Consider the following 16,479-nt stretch of genomic DNA (forward strand, 5'->3'; position numbering starts at 1 on the left):
GGAGGAGAAGGGGGCAATGGAGGATGAGATGACTGTATGGCATCACCGACTTAATGGATATGAGTTTGAGCAAACTCCAGGAGATAGTGAAAGACAGGGAAGTCTGGAGTGCTACAGCCTATGGGGTCACAAAGAGTCAAAACCAGCTGAATGACTGAACAATAACAGCATACTAAGCCCAAAACCATACAGTAAAAAAAAAAAAAAAATAGAGAGAGAGAGAGAGAGAAAGAGACATAGAAAGTTTATTAACTTACCAATATCACATACACACACACATACACACACACAATAGCAAAGCTGGGATTTAAACCTCGACAATAATGGACCCTGTACATCTGATGATCAAACACTTTCACCTCCTTGGATATTGGTTCTGTTCTTTTACTCACTCATCCATCTCTTCAGTCCCTCAGTCACTCTCTTAAAAATAGTTACATTTAGGCCCTTGCTTCTAGCCATCCCTTGCTAGACAGAGGCTATCCAATGCAAAGCAACTAGAAAACAGTCACAAAGTAGACTGAGGGTATAGAGAAATCACACAGATAAGCACAGAAATGCACATATAATTACAAATTATAATCTGATTCCTATGTAAGAAAAATAGATAACTGCTATAAGACATTATGATTGGAAACTCAGTGAAGCTTTTTTTCTTGAGCTTTAAGTGAGGTAGGCTTTAAAATGAGATCTGGAGGGTGTGCAAATTGGCCATTTATAACTATGAAAATACCATTCTAGATTTATTTGCAAGATCCCTCCAGTGGAAAAGTATTGGACTATTAAAAGAAGTCTAGAGTTGCTAGAACATTATAAGTCTGGAGGAAAACTATCAGAAATGACCCTGGGAGATAAGCAGAGCTAGATTTGTCAACAAATTTTACTCCAGATTTTTTGTTGTTGCTATTGCTTTCACCTTATGCAATAAGAAATCTTTGAATCAAGAGGATATATGAACACATTTGTATGTTTTAAAGATCACCTTAGTTGCAGCATAGAAAATAAATCAGAGGAAGCAAGTAAAGAAATAGGGACCAGTTATGAAGCCACAATAATTGTCCAATTGAAAGATGTTAGTAGCTTGGCTTGTGTGGTGACGAGAGAGATGGTGAAAAGTGGGTGGATTCAGGTATATTTCTATTTAAATGCAATCACAGGAGCCTGAATAAATTACAAATCATTCTAGGTTTTAGTGTCTCCTTTATATCTGTCTTGCATTCTTCACCATCTACAGGGTTGAAAACCTGTTGCTGAGCCTGAAAGACACCAGGATTCTTGGCCTCTGGAGGAGAAGAATTCAATCCAGGGTCAGTGACAAGGCCTGATCACTCAGAATTTTTGTGTAATAAAGTTTTATTAAAGTATAAAAGAGAAAGAGAAAGCTTCTGACATAAACATCAGAAGGGGGCAGAAAGAGTACCCACCCCCGCCCCCACTAACCTTTAGCAGTATGTTATATACCTATCAGCAAGCTGTTAATTAGAGAAAGAATATGTCCCAAAACTCAGAGTGGCACCAGGCCCCTCACCCGCAACATGCATTTTGAGACAACATTGGCACCAGGTGAGTCATCCCGGGCCATAAAATGATTGGCATGAATCTTGAAGAAAGGCAGGTTTCCAAGTAAATATATGGATTCATTAACATAGATTAGGAGAACAGTGTATGAGTAAAACACACAGGTTTGTTGAGCCCTTATAGGTTCTGAGTCTTAAAGTGGAACTGACTTGAAAGACAGAGTCTAGGGTAAATACATGGTTCATTAACATAGCTTAAGAAAAAACATTTCCATAAGAAAAACTCATTGGTTAGCTCTAGGTTTGAGAAAAGCTAAGTTGAGGTGGAACCAGGTGTCATCATGGCAACAGACTTTTAAGAGGAACATCTTTTAAAATTTGTACAGAGAAGGGGAAAAAATCTAACACTTGCTTGTTTCCTTCTGCCTCTTAAGAGAGAAATAAAAAATGTCTGACACTTGCAGCCTAATTCCTCCATTTGGAGACCCCTGGCCTTCCTACCTGTTACCCTCTCAAGGTGAAGAAAGAAATATAAATTAAACAGCTTTGATTTCTTAGAAGAGATAATAGAGTGTTTTCATTATTTTATTATAACAATAGTATATGTGATTATTTTGGGGGTAAACTGTATACAGAAGAAACATTCCAAAGATAAATGAAATAATATTAAGAATAAAAAAAATCATGTACTCTGTTTATGAGACATTGAGTCATATGATGGCCTTTTCTTCAATTTTTTTGTATATTTGACTTAGGCACTAAGGAAATGGCAACCCACTCCAGTGTTCTTGCCTGGAGAATCCCAGGGATGGGGAAGCCTGGTGGGCTGCCATCTATGGGGTCACACATAGTCAGACATGACTAAGTGACTTAGCAGCAGCAGCAGCAAATATAAGTGCAACTTACTATAATAAGTGCTGCTAGTGGTGGTTTAGTCATTAAGTCATGTCCAAGTCTCGGGAAACCATGGACTATAGCCTGCCAGGCTTCTCTGTCTATTCTCCAGGCAAGAATACGGGAGTGCATTGCCATTTCCTTCTCCAGGGGATCATCCTGACCCAGGGATCAAACCCAAGTCTCCTGTTTTGCAGGCAGATTCTTTACCAACCGATCTATGAGTAAAGCCCACTATAATACGTATTCCATACCAACCCTGAACCAGGACCATTTATCATAATTCTTATGGAAAAACCCACATATGGGGAGGAAAAGAATGATCAAATTAATCTGCCTTCCTTTGTGCCTTTTGGAAGTTATTCTCCTTCTCTTTCCTTAGTTCTAAAGAAAAGTGTACTGTGTTTAATATTTTTCTGGCATTTATACCAAAAGATCTTTTTTGTCATTATCTAGGATTAATGGGAATTCTCTCCCCATGGTCAACTGATGGGGTGTCTGCATTATTCTACTCCTAAAGGAATCCAGGTTCTTCACCTCAATATGTGGTTTGGATAGTAGGCAGGTGCTATAGGTTGCCTGAGATGATGAATGAGGGTTTCTTCACCAAACTTGATCAGAATGCATTTCCATATATCAGGCAAGATCTTAATTAGCTCTCCGAGCCAGAAGAAAACACTAGTGATAACTAGTCACTAATGCAGTTTCCATATGGTCTCTAGTGCTGGCAGAAAAAAAAAAAAAAAAAAAAGACAGTTGTTCTTTATCCTTCTAATCCTTGAGTTAGGAGCCATCCTTGCCAGGGTGGTCACTCTTCACCTGTTCCCAGCAATCATACACTCACAATACTGAAGGAAAGAGGAAACAGGGCAGGAATATTCACTCTTGTTTCTATCTTACAGTAAGACTTTCTCCACTCCAGAGTCATGGATTCATTGCCTTTCATTCTGGGTTTCATCCAAAAAGAAATTTATTTTGTTCTTTAGCATTTGTATATTATAAAATGCATTATTGAAGTTTCTATACATTATTGAAATTTCTCCACTAAAAAGACAACTGATGTCTTAGCTGTTGGTGCCTAAGGAAGAGATGAGCTCCAGAGTAAAAGGGTTTGGTGACAGCAGATGCAGAAAAGCTTGCAGAATCTTGTGCATCCTATATCCCTCTCATTCTCTATTCTTTAAGTACCTGTTAAAATGTGGACATTTTATGATTCCACACAGTTATGGAAAGATCCCCTGGAGAAGGGAACAGCTACACACTCCAGAATTCTGGCCTGGAGAATTCCATGGACAGAGCCTGGCAGGCTACAGTCCATGGGGTCACAGAGTCAGATACTATGACCTTTACTTTCACAAAATGTGGAACAATACTGTACATATTGAATAGTATGAGATGCTCATCTACCAATGATTTGTCTTCAATCAGTGATAGAATAAAGCATGTTCTGATTTGTGAATTACATTTTTCTTGCTGCAAATTAAAATTTAAATCCAACAATGTGTGCAAGTGTCAAAAATATTATGCTTGCCTTACAAAGAGTCTGTGCATGATTGAAATCTGGAAATGCATATAGGATACAAAAATTCTTGATTTAGGGTAAACCCAGAAAGGTATTCTCCATCTATGTGTTTGAGTCCTCTTTGCAAGACTTTTGCAAGACCCCTTATATCCCAGGTCTAGTGAGACTGTGTCATAGATGAATGTATTTCTGTTACTACTGCTCAATAGGTAAATTCTTAAGCTTCAATAATGTATTTTCGAACATATAAATGCTAAAGAAAAAAAGTAGATTTCTATCTGTATAACATGGTAGAAGAATTTTAAGCCTCTGTCAACACCAACTAATTGATATATAAATACTCTGGTCTCCTAAAAGTAATATAGCGATTGCAGATTCCTTAACTTTAGTGCTATTAATCTATTCTATGTATTTATATATGTATGTATTTTCTACCTAGAATTTTTACCTAATGGGTATAACACTAAATATAGCCACAGCATAATTATTTTTACCCAATTGACACTTCATCTTTTCTAAATTGAAGAGAGGTCATAGATGTTCACTTTATTTGTCTAGTTAGTTACAGCACTGATGCCTGAGTATAAATCAGATTCATCTGTTGTAAATAAGCCAATCACAGGATATTTCATGCTGCAGGCATATATTTATTATTTATTGGAAGCATTAAAAATGTGTCCCACCTAATTTTATGTGAGTAGATAGATAATAGAACATGAACATTTTCATAAAGTGAAAAAAAAAAAAACAAAAAACAGACTGATCTTCCTAAGCATGTGTGGTGCAAGCTTCCATCCAAGATGCATCTATCTTTCATATGGAAAAACTGCAAAAGTTGTCTTATTTGGAGTTTGTGTGTAAAGGAGATCTAGGACAATATTTGGAATGCATGAACTAAGCTTCCTGCATTGGCTACCAAAACAGCTGCCTAGAGAGGAGAAGGTTCCAGAGTAGTTTAAATTGTCACTGTATGTCAAGCAAAATGGTGGCAGAGAAGAGATGATTTTAATTGCTATTAGTAGCCAGATACCTAATCCCCTAAACAGTTCTGATTCCATATGGAAGATGGGGGGGGGGGGTGGGATTCAGAATCAGAAGACATTATCATTCCGGCTTTACTCTTGCTGAGTCAGGTGATCTTATATGTAACGCTTAATTCGTCCTGAACCTCAGGATGACCACTTCAGAACTAGGCAAAGATTCACATAGATGGTTGCTCACAATCAGTATTGTCATCCTGGGGAAAAAAATAATGAGATAAACAAGTTTTCAGTATGTGCATGAAGGGCTGAGGAAATAAATGATGGTCATTCAGTTCAGTTCAGTTCAGTCTGTTCAGTCATGTCTGACTCTTTGCGACCTATGAACTGCAGCATGCCAGGCCTCCCTGGCCATCACTAACTCCTGGAATTTACTCAAAATTATGTCCATTGAGTCTGTGATGCCATCCAACCATCTCATCCTCCATCATCCCCTTCTCCCATCCTCGATCTTGCCCAGCATGAGGAACTTTTCAAATGAATCAGCTCTTCACATGAGGTGGCCAAAGTATTGGAGTTTCAGCTTCAATATCAGTCCTTCCAATGAATATTCAGGACTGATTTCCTTTATGATGGACTGGTTGGATCTCCTTGCAGTCCAAGGGACTCTCAAAAGTCTTCTCCAACACCACAATTTAAAAACATCAATTCTTCGGGGCTCAGTGTCTTTATAGTCTAGCTCTCACATCCATACATGACTACTGGGAAAACCGTAGCCTTGACTATATGGACATTTGTTGACAAAGTAATGTCTCTGCTTTTTAATATGCTGTCTAGGTTTTAATATGCTGTCATAACTTTTCTTCCAAGGAGCAAGTATCTTTTAATTTCATGGCTGCAATCACCATCTGCAGTGATTTTGGAGCCCAGAAAAATAAAGGCATCCACTGTTTCCCCATCTATTTGCCATGAAGTGATGGCACCAAATGCCATGATCTTAGTGTTCTGAATGTTGAGCTTTAAGCCAACTTTTTCACTCTCCTCTTTCACTTTCATCAAGAGGCTCTTTAGTTCTTCTTCACTTTCTGCCATAAGGGTGGAATCAGCCATAGGTATACATATATCCCCTCCCTTTTGAAACTCCCTCCCATCTCCCTCCCCACCTCACCCTTCTAGGTTGATGCAAAGCCCCTGTTTGAGTTTCCTGAGACATACAGCAAATTCCCATTGGCTATGTATTTTACATATGGTAATATAAATTTCCATATTATTCTTTCCATACATCTCACCCTCTTCTCACCTCTCACCATGTCCATAAGCCTATTCTCTATGTCTGTTTTTCCATTGTTGCCCTGTGAATAAATTATTCAGTACCATTTTCCTAGATTCCATATATATGTGTTAGAATATGGTATGTATGTTTCTCTTTCTGACTCACTTCACTCTGTATAATAGGTTCTAGGTTTATCCACCTCATTAGAACTGACTCAAATGTGTTCCTTTTTATGGCTGATTAATATTCCATTGTGTATATATATATATATATATATATATATATATATACACCACAACTTCTTTATCTATTCATCTGTCAATGGACATCAAGGTTGCTTCCATGTTCTAGCTATTGTAAATATTACTGCAATGAACATTGGGATACATGTGTCTCTTTCAATTTTGGTTTCCTCAGGGTATATGGCTAGGGGTGGAATTGCTGGGTCATATGGTGGTTTGATTCCTAACTTTTTAAGAAATCTCCATACCATCTTCCATAGTGCCTGCATTATTTATATTCCCACCAACAGTGCAAGAGTATTCCCTTTTCTCCACATCCTCTCCAGTATTTATTGGTTATAGACATTTTGATGAGGGCCATTCTGACCGGTGTGAGGTGATATCTCACTGTAGTTTTGATTTGCATTTCTCTAATAATGAGAAGTGTTGAGCATCTTTTCATGTGTTTGTTAGTCATCTGTATGTCTTCTTTGGAGAAATATCTGTTTAGGTCTTTTTCCCACTTTTTGATTGGGTTGTTCGTCTCCCTAATTTTGAGTTGTTTGAACTGCTTGTACATTTTGGAATCCATTGTCAGTTGTTTCCTTTGCTATTTTCTCCTATTCTGAGGGTTGATTTTTCACCATTTTTATGGTTTCCTTTGCTGTGCAAAACCTTTTAAGTTTAATCAGGTCTCACTTGTTTACTTTTGTTTTTATTTCCATTCCTCTAGGTAGTGGGTCATAGAAATTCTTGTTTTGATTTATGTCGTGGAGTGTTCTGCCTATGCTTTCCTCTAAGAGTTTTATAGTTTCTGGTCTTGCATTTAGATCTGTAATCCATATTGAGTTTATCCTTGTGTACTGTGTTAGGAAGTGTTCTAATTTCATTCTTTTGCATGTAACTGTTCAGTTTTCTTAGCACCATTTATTGAAGAGGCTGTCTTTGCCCCCATTGTATATTCTTGCCCCCTTTGTCAAAAATAAGGTACCCATAGGTGCATGGGTTTATTTCTGGGCTTTCTATCTTGTTCCATTGCACAATATTTCTGTTTTTGTGCCAGTAACATACTGTCTGGATGACTGTAGCTTTGTAGTATAACCTGAAGTCCGGAAGCTTGATTCCTCCAGGTTCATTCTTCTTTCTCAAGATTGCTTTGGCTATTCAGAGTCTTTTGTGTTTTAATTAGAATTGTGGAACTTTTTGTTCCAGTTCTGTGAAAAATGCCATTGATAATTTGATAGGGATTGCATTAAATCTGCACTATAGTCATTTTCATAGTATTAATTCTTCCTACCCAGAAATGGAATATCTCTCCATCTGTTTATGTCATCTTTGATTTCTTTCATTAGTGTCTTATACTTTTCTGTGTGCAGTTCTTTCATCTACTTAGGTAAGTTTATTCCTAGATGTTTATTTATTTATTTATTTATTTTTTGCAATGGTGAATGGGATTGATTCTTTAATTTCGCTTTCTGATTTTTCATTCTTATTATATAGCAATGCAGGTGATTTCTGTGTATTGATTTTGTATCCTGAAACTTTGCTAAATTCACTGATTAGCTCTAGTAATTTTCTGATACTATCTTTAGGGTTTTCTATGCACACTATCATGTCATCTGCAAAACAATGAGAGCTTTACTTCTTTTCGAATCTGGATTCATTTTATTTTTCTTCTCTGACTGGTGTAGCTAGGACTTCCAGAACTATTTTGAGTAATAGTGGTGAAAGTGGATTGCCTTGTCTTGTTCCTGATCTTAGGGGGAATGTTTTCAGTTTTTTGCCATTGAGAATAAGGTTTGCTGTAGGCTTATCATAAATGGCCTTTACTATGTTGAGGTAGTTTCCTTCTATGCCCATTTTTTGAACAGTTTACATCATAAATAGGTGCCAAATTTTTTCAAAGCCTTTTTCTGCATCTATTGAGAGGATCATATAGTTTTTATCTTTCAACTTGTTAATATAGTGCATCACATTGATTGATTTGTGTATATTGAAGGATCCTTACGTCCCTGAAATAAACCCATCTTGATAATGGTGTATGAACTTTCTGATGTGTTGCTGAATTCATTTTGCTAAAATTTTGTTGAGGATTTTTGCATCTATGTTCATTAGTGATATTGGCCTGTAGTTTTCTTGTTTTGTCTTTGCCAGGTTTTGGTATCAGGGTGATGGTAACATCATGGAATGAATTTGGAAATGTTCCTTCCTCTGCAATTTTTTAAAAGAGTTTTAGAACGATAGGCATTGGCTCGTCTCTAAATAAAACTATGGAACACTTCACAAATTTGTGTGTGGCTTTGCACAGGGGATGTGCTAATCATCTCTATTTCATTCCAATTTTAGTGTATGTACTGCCAAAGCGAGCACTGGAGTATTGTTTCATTCTAAGGAAGTAAACAAAACCACCTCAAGGGGATTTGTACTTGTACATTATATACACATGTATATTCTTATTGAAATAATTCCTTGTGTTTTTATTCCATACTATCCAAAGCTTTTGCATAGTCATTATCTCAGCAGATCCTGGTAAGGGCTCTGTGGCATGGCCTAACTGGTGATAATATCTCTGTGCCATGGAAAAGAGAAAGAAAGGCAAAGGCAAATTTTCCCAAAGAAGGGCAATTGCAAAAAACGCTCAAACTACCGCATAATTGCACTCATCTCACACCCTAGTAAAGTAATATTCAAAATTCTCCAGGCCAGTGTTCAACAATATGTGAACCGTGAACTTACAGATGTTCAAGCTGGTTTTAGAAAAGGTAGAGGAACCAAAGATCAAATTGCTAACATCTTCTGGATTATCGAAAAAACAAGAGAGTTCCAGAAAAAAACATCTATTTCTGCTTTATTGACTATGCCAAAGCCTTTGAGTGTGTGGATCACAATAAGCTGTGGAAAATTCTGAAAGAGAAGGGAATACCAGACGACCTGATCTGCCTCTTGAGAAATCTATATGCAGGTCAGGAAGTAACAGTTAGAACTGGACATGGAACAACACACTGGTTCCAAATAGGAAAAGGAGTACGTCAAGGCTGTATATTGTCACCCTGCTTATTTAACTTATATGCAGAGTACATCATGAAAAACGGTGGACTGGATGATGCACAAGCTGGAATCAAGATTGCTGGGAGAAATATCAATAACCTCAGATATAAAGGTGACACTATCCTTATGGCAGAAAGTGAAGAAGAAATAAAAAGCCTTGTGATGAAAGTGAAAGAGGAGTGAAAAAGTTGGCTTAAAACTCAAGATTCAGATATCTAAGATCATGGCACGTGTTCCCATAACTTCATGGGAAATAGATGGGGAAACAGTGGCAGACTTTAATTTTGGGGGCTCAAAGATCACTGCAGATGGTGACTGCACCCATGAAATTAACAGAGCCTTGCTCCTTGGATGAAAAGTTTTGACCAACTTAGACAGCATTTTAAAAAGCAGAGATATTACTTTGCCAACAAACGTCCATCCAGTCAAGGCTATGGTTTTTCTAGTGGTCATGAATGGATGTGAGAGTTGGACTATAAAGAAAATTGAGTGCTGAAGAATTGATGCTTTTGAACTGTGGTGTTGGGGAAGACTCTTTTTTTTTTTTAATTTTATTTTATTTTTAGACTTTACATAACTGTATTAGTTTTGCCAAATATCAAAATGAATCCGCCACAGGTATACATGTGTTCCCCATCCCATTAAAAATAATACATTTGAATCAGTTCTAATGAGGTGGATGAAACTGGAGCCTATAATACAGAGTGAAGTAAGCCAGAAAGAAAAACACCAATACAGTATACTAACACATATATATGGAATTTAGAAAGATGGTAACAATAACCCTGTGTACGAGACAGCAAAAGAGACACTGATGTATAGAATAGTCTTATGGGGAAGACTCTTGAGAGTCCCTTGGACTGAAAGGAGATCGAACCAGTCCATCCTGAAGGAAATCAGTCCTGAATATTCATTGGAAGGACTGATGCTGAAGCTGAAACTCCAATACTTTGGCCACCTGATGCAAAGAACTAACTCATTGGAAAAGACCCTGATGCTGGGAAATATTGAAGAGGACAGGAGAAGAAGAGAACGACAGAGGATGAGATGGTTGGTTGGCATCACTGACTCAATGGACATGAGTTTGCGTAAACTCTGGGAATTGGTGATGGACAGAGAGGCCTGGTGTGCTGCAGTCCATGGGGTTGCAGAGAGTTAGACACAACTGAGCGACTGAACTGATGGAAGAGAGAAATGCAGCTTGTGATTAATGAACTGTGTCCACGATTGACAACACAACTGATTAAAGACCCTGACACTTAGCTAGTGAGGCTTCTTGCACCTCATTGCTCTTGCAACTAAAATACTTTAATAAGAAATATTTAATATGGAATTGCTATGCAGGCATAAAATGAGTATCTTTAGAGAATCTCCTACAGCTGGTATAGTCTGAAGTTCTTATCTCCGTCTGCATTAGTCATAATTTCAGTAGATTTTGGCTGCATCTCTTCAGACTTAAAAGTTCTAATATTCAAATAATGAACCTCGAGCTTTTCTCATTTTCTAATCCAACTGGCAAATTTAAAAATCTGATGAGAGTAAAATCTGTGATAGTGTAGGCATCATTCTGGCAGAAAGGATTCCAATTAGAGGCCTTTATAAATGCACTTTGCTTCCCTTTGCTTTCCTCACTGTGGGAGTTCAATGTTTGAAAGAAAGGAAGACCGAAAGAGGGAGAGAGAGGGAGAGATGGGGATAGGAAAGAGAAAGGAAGGAATAAGTGATAAATGTGATAAGTAAACATGAATCAAACCTGTAAATAAATATAGAATAGAATTTGACTTTTTCTATATTTTTTTTTTACAAAAAGATACTTATTCGCTAAGTTTGAATCAACTAGACTTGTTTTCAGAATACTCGTTCTACTAAAAGAATTGAGTGTTAAACCCTACTAACAACTCCAAGAAGGCAACCAAGTCTCTACCTTATAATTCTCATCTGCTGAGATGTTGACACATGAACATTTTTGTATTTGCATTTAGAGTAAGAGACATAAAGAATGCAAATACAATAGATGCCCTAAAACCTAAAGAAATTAGCTTTGGAAAATATCTTTTTTATGACAATTATGATGAAGAAAATTAAAACAGAATCAAAAATACCAAAGATGAAAAAACTCACCCTCTCTGCTGTTAGTTTTATTATGTTGAGTGATTATATTTACATGTTCACTTCATTATGCAGTCTCATTGTATCTTATATTTCATATGCTGATTAAGCACATATTTTTGTTTTTAAATATCAACATTGAACAAACTTTAGGTTCCTAAAGCTAAGAAAGTACATTAGGCTGCACATAATCCCTTTTGAGGGCTTCCAGGTGATGTTAGTGGTAAAGAATAGGTTTCCCAATTCAGGAGACAGGCGATGTGGGTTCAATTCCTGGTCCGGGAAGATCCCCTGGCAAAGGGCATGACAACCCATTCCAGTATTCTTGCCTGGAGAATACCATGGACAGAGGAGCCTGGCAGTCTACATTCCATAGGATTGCAAAGAGCTGGACACAACTGGATCACTTCTACCACAAGAGCATTTCTTTTTTCAAAGCTATTATATTTTGTAATATCTACAGAAATAATGCTTGCATGCTTAGTCACTCAGTCATTTCTGATTCTTGCAGCCCCATGGACTGTAGCCCACCAGGCTCCTCTCTCCATGGTATTTTCCAGGCAAGAATACTGGAGTGGGTTGCCATTTCCTCCTCCAGAGGATCTTCCTGACCAAGGACTGAACCCAGGTCTCCAGTGCCTCCTGCATTGGCAGGTGGGTTCTTTACCACAATGCCACCTGGGAAGGCTCACAGAAATAATATGCTGGGTTAAATAAAAGCAAAACAGAAACACTCGTGAGATTAGTGGCAGTATAGGTATAGGTGAAGGCTTGTTTGCACTGAAAAGTAAAATGTATTCCATTTAGTAAGTCTACCAACAGATATAGATTGGTATTTACCAGATATTTGTGCATGTATATTTTATATCTATGTATACTCTTCAGTCAAGCAATTGTTGTTGTATGGAAACCTTGTAACAATCATTTGAGAAAAGTTCAAATGAAAAGTAGAAGAAAGGAGGAGGTAAGTGAGAAAGGAAAAAGAGAAGGGAAGAGGTCAGGAGAAAGAGAGAGATGGAGAGTTCTTTTTTTAATTTTAAAGAAATTGAGAGTTGCTGAGATTATTCTATCCTTTCAATGATTTTTCTCAGAAAGCCCCAGAAATATATTTTACTGGAAAGAAACTGGGGACCAGTTCAGTGTAACCATAGTGTTTTTCCACACCAGTGTTTATAGCTGCACTTGCCCTTGGAAGAGATTTTCAAGTCATTAAAGCCGGCCTTGTCCAACCACCTCCAATGACAGATGATGGAGAGCTATATATTGGGTTTCATTTAATTTGTCTCTGGAAGGAATGTTATAGCTCATGAAAAAATGTCTTCCAAATAAACACCTTGCTGATTGATGTGACACATCCTAAGGCAGAAGGTTTTTTTGAACTGGGAATATATGATAGAAGCTGAAAATATGGTATTACATAAAAAAAGAAACTCTTCCAGACAGTGTGAATGAAATAGCACTTTCAAGCTATTTCAAAAATATTACATTTTGGAGATGTTAGCAATTGTCTGGCCTAGAATTTAATTAACAGAAAGAAATTTGAAAAAGCTCCAAGACAAAGAATGTAGGTAATGTAAAACATGTCTCTCAGGCCAGAAGCTTTGGTGACAAATTGCCGTAACTATGTTACAGGCATCATTCATACTAATGTCAAGGATAGCTCTACAGACTGTAATTTCATAAGTATACTGAGATATCTAATACAAACAGCCTGCCCAATTTGTCCTTTAAGCATCTATTCTGGTAAGTCCATTGAAATATTTTTTAAATGGTGCTTTATAGGAAAGTTGTAATAAAAATAAATTGTCAAATTGTGACTTGTGTATATAAATGAGGATCAACACATATTGTATATGGCTGATCTAGATGTTTATCATTTATTAAGATTTGTACAGTTTAATTTCAACTTATTTGCTAATTTTAAATTGCTACTAATTTCAAATTGCTATTTCAAAGATCAAAATATGAAACTAAATCTGATCTTCAAAAGCATCTAAGAATTATATCCTTGCTATAGACTTAAATCCAAAAATGTTAGGATTCCATCATACAAACCAATTTAGATACAGAAGACTTTGGGACTCCTGTTCTTTCCTACAGGTCTTTGGAGTTGCAGATATACCAAGCATCCGTAGCAGCAAGCTCATGACTGTCTTCTCATTTAAAACCATCCAATGGTACTTCATTATCATCAGCTGCCCCAATCTCTTACCAAGTGCTAGTTACTGAACATAACATCTTGCAGTTTAAAACCAGCTGTTGTACATAAATTTAAATTTAAAAAATAATAATTAAAAAAATAATATAGATCTAAAAAAAAAAAAAAAAACAGCTGTTGTAAATGTTTTCCTGTGTTCCTCTTAGCAATCCTTTGAGATGCATGAGTCTTCTAATCATCTGGTTTGAGGAAAACAAAAGCAGGGCATTTCCAATGCAGAAATGGCAGCTGAATCCAGATTTCCTGATATTAACTTGTAGCCATTATCTACTTTGTCAAATTATTAACATTTTTAAAACTATTTGAGGATTTGAGACACACAGAGAAGGCAAGGGAGGAGATTTTAAACAAGAAGGTATTATGCAGGCCACATTCCAAATACTGATTTAAGTGGCCTCATTTCTAAAGTCAGTCCTGAGTGATTTACCTATTCACTATAATATTTAGAAATAATTTAAATAATTTAATATTTTTCCACTTTATTAGTGTACAAATATATTCACTTCTATAATAACTTATTATCTTTACTCATGGGTAGAGTGTGTTTATAGTTTATTACAGTTAAGATTGCCCTTGGAAATTGTATGGAAAATTATTGTAATCAAATTATTTCTTATTTTATTTTGATATATTTTGAATAGCTATAAAATTTCATTTCTGTTTACCAGTAAGGAACTTTTTGTTAATTAAACTATATCATCATGATAAGATTTAAAAATATATCTGAGAAATTTATAGATTTCTATTGACCATATTATATATTTTTAATGTGCACTGAATTATTAATACCATTCATAAAAATACTGGAAATGTCCAACTTTTAATTGAGTTATATTACAAAGTTTTTGTATTAATCAGTTGCTTGGAATTCAATTTTTCTTTGAAAAGTGTCAGAAATATTGGCTAGAATCTAAGGATACCCTTCTAGAGTCTCTTCAGTCACAATAAAGATGAAGGAAACAGAAAATAAATAATAACTGATAGAAACCTGTAATATTTATAAATTAAAATTTGAGATTCATTCTAAACCTTAATCTGCATACACACTTTTTTTTTTTTTTGCCTTCAGGAATTGCACCACTGGTGACACATTAAGTATAAGTGCACATGTCACTTTTGTTCATTATTTGTGTTTTTTTAGTCTTTAATGTAACAAACTGTTAATGCCAAACCAATTATTTGATAATCTTCCAGAATTAAAACAGCAAAATTATATTGCTAGATGTTTTTTAAGGTTAAGAATTCATTTGATGTAGAAACTACTAAACATGTCATACAAAGGCTGATAACAGAGATTTACCCTATTTACAAACAGGGAAATCACTGAACCTCTGACCTGTCATTGTGTTCAGCACAGTTTTAAGTATGTTAAGAGTAAAAAGGTATCTGATCCAACTATAATTTTTCTCAAATTTTCAGATGCATATTTTTCATGTTCTAACATTTCTGAAGAAGAAGTTAATTTTAGAGGCAAGAGTTGAGAGTACCTTTTCCTTCCTTAATGGTATATAAAATTATGACCCATCATATAACTACATCAGATTTGATTAAATAAAATGTTATAAAATGTCCAAATTACCCATATTTGTAAAATTTTTTTATTTTATTATCACAACTAATAATAAGACTTTAGAATATACTGTTACAAATTAAAGAGTTTTTTGCTTATTTAGCTGTACCAGGCATGTGGGATGTGGCATGTGGGATCTTCAGTTGTGGCTTGTGGGATCTAGTTCCCTGACCAGGGACTGAACCAAGGGCCCCTGCTTTGAAAGCCACTGGACCACGAGGGAAATCCCTAGAGTATATTGTTGCCAATTAATAAGCACGTATTTCAACTCCTAGTTACTTTTGGCTCAGAGATTTCATGACAAGCAAACTTTAATGGGGACCCAAGTCATGATATTAGACCTGCAAGTGACAAACCAGGGCTACAAACCCCCAGTTAAAGCAGACTGATTGATGAGAAAAGGCTGGAGTGCCAGCTTCTATGTCAATGAGAAGAGAGAACAGAGAGAATTAAAAGACTCAAAGGTAAATTCTGTACAGGACACAGAAATGCAGAATTCAATCATAAATGGTGATTTCAACATTCATCTCTCTCTCTGTCTCTTTAGGGGAAAATTGCAGTAAGAGTGCTAAAATTCTCTATTGTTCACTAATTATTCCTTCCAATTTCCTTTCAAAAAGTGAGTTAGGTAAGGACAAATTTGGAGAAGACTTGTACAGGCATTAGAGCAGATCTCTATTAATTCCTGAAATTATCGTTCTTACTATATCATTCCTGTACTTCAATGTGGATTTGCCCTAAGCTAGACAAAAAGAAAAACTACTCAAAAACTGACTAGGCTGAGATGGGGTCCACATTCCCCTATTATAAGAATTGGCTCCACCCTAAAAAATATACACTCAAGCTTCTTGTATTATCTGCTTCAAGGATTTAATTAAAGATGGCTTGTAAAGTGTGGTTTCTTGATATATTTCATTTTTCTTGTCCTTCAAGCTTCTTAAGATGTTGTGTATGTGTGTGCATGCTAAGTCACTTGAAGCATTTCCATCTCTTTGCGACCCTATGGACTGTAGCCCCCCAGGCTCCTCTGTCCACGAGATACTCCAGGCAAGAATACTGGAGTGGGTTGCCATGCCTTCCTCTAGGGGATCTTCCTGATCCAGGGATTGAATCTGTAACTTTTATGT

At 36.3% G+C, this 16,479-nt stretch overlaps 1 protein-coding gene and 1 non-coding gene across 3 annotated transcripts in view; one reads left to right on the plus strand and one right to left on the minus strand.

The window, feature by feature from the left end:
* The window catches only part of KHDRBS2 (KH RNA binding domain containing, signal transduction associated 2), a 701,478-nt gene that overhangs the window by 538,770 nt on the left and 146,229 nt on the right, over positions 1-16,479 (plus strand). The window lies entirely within an intron of this gene.
* Positions 8,672-8,777, minus strand: LOC112583048. Its single transcript, XR_003107411.1, has one exon. It is a non-coding gene; the product is annotated as a U6 spliceosomal RNA (small nuclear RNA).

This window comes from Bubalus bubalis, chromosome 2 (assembly GCF_019923935.1).
Source record: "Bubalus bubalis isolate 160015118507 breed Murrah chromosome 2, NDDB_SH_1, whole genome shotgun sequence".
Classification (NCBI taxonomy): Eukaryota; Metazoa; Chordata; class Mammalia; order Artiodactyla; family Bovidae; genus Bubalus; species Bubalus bubalis.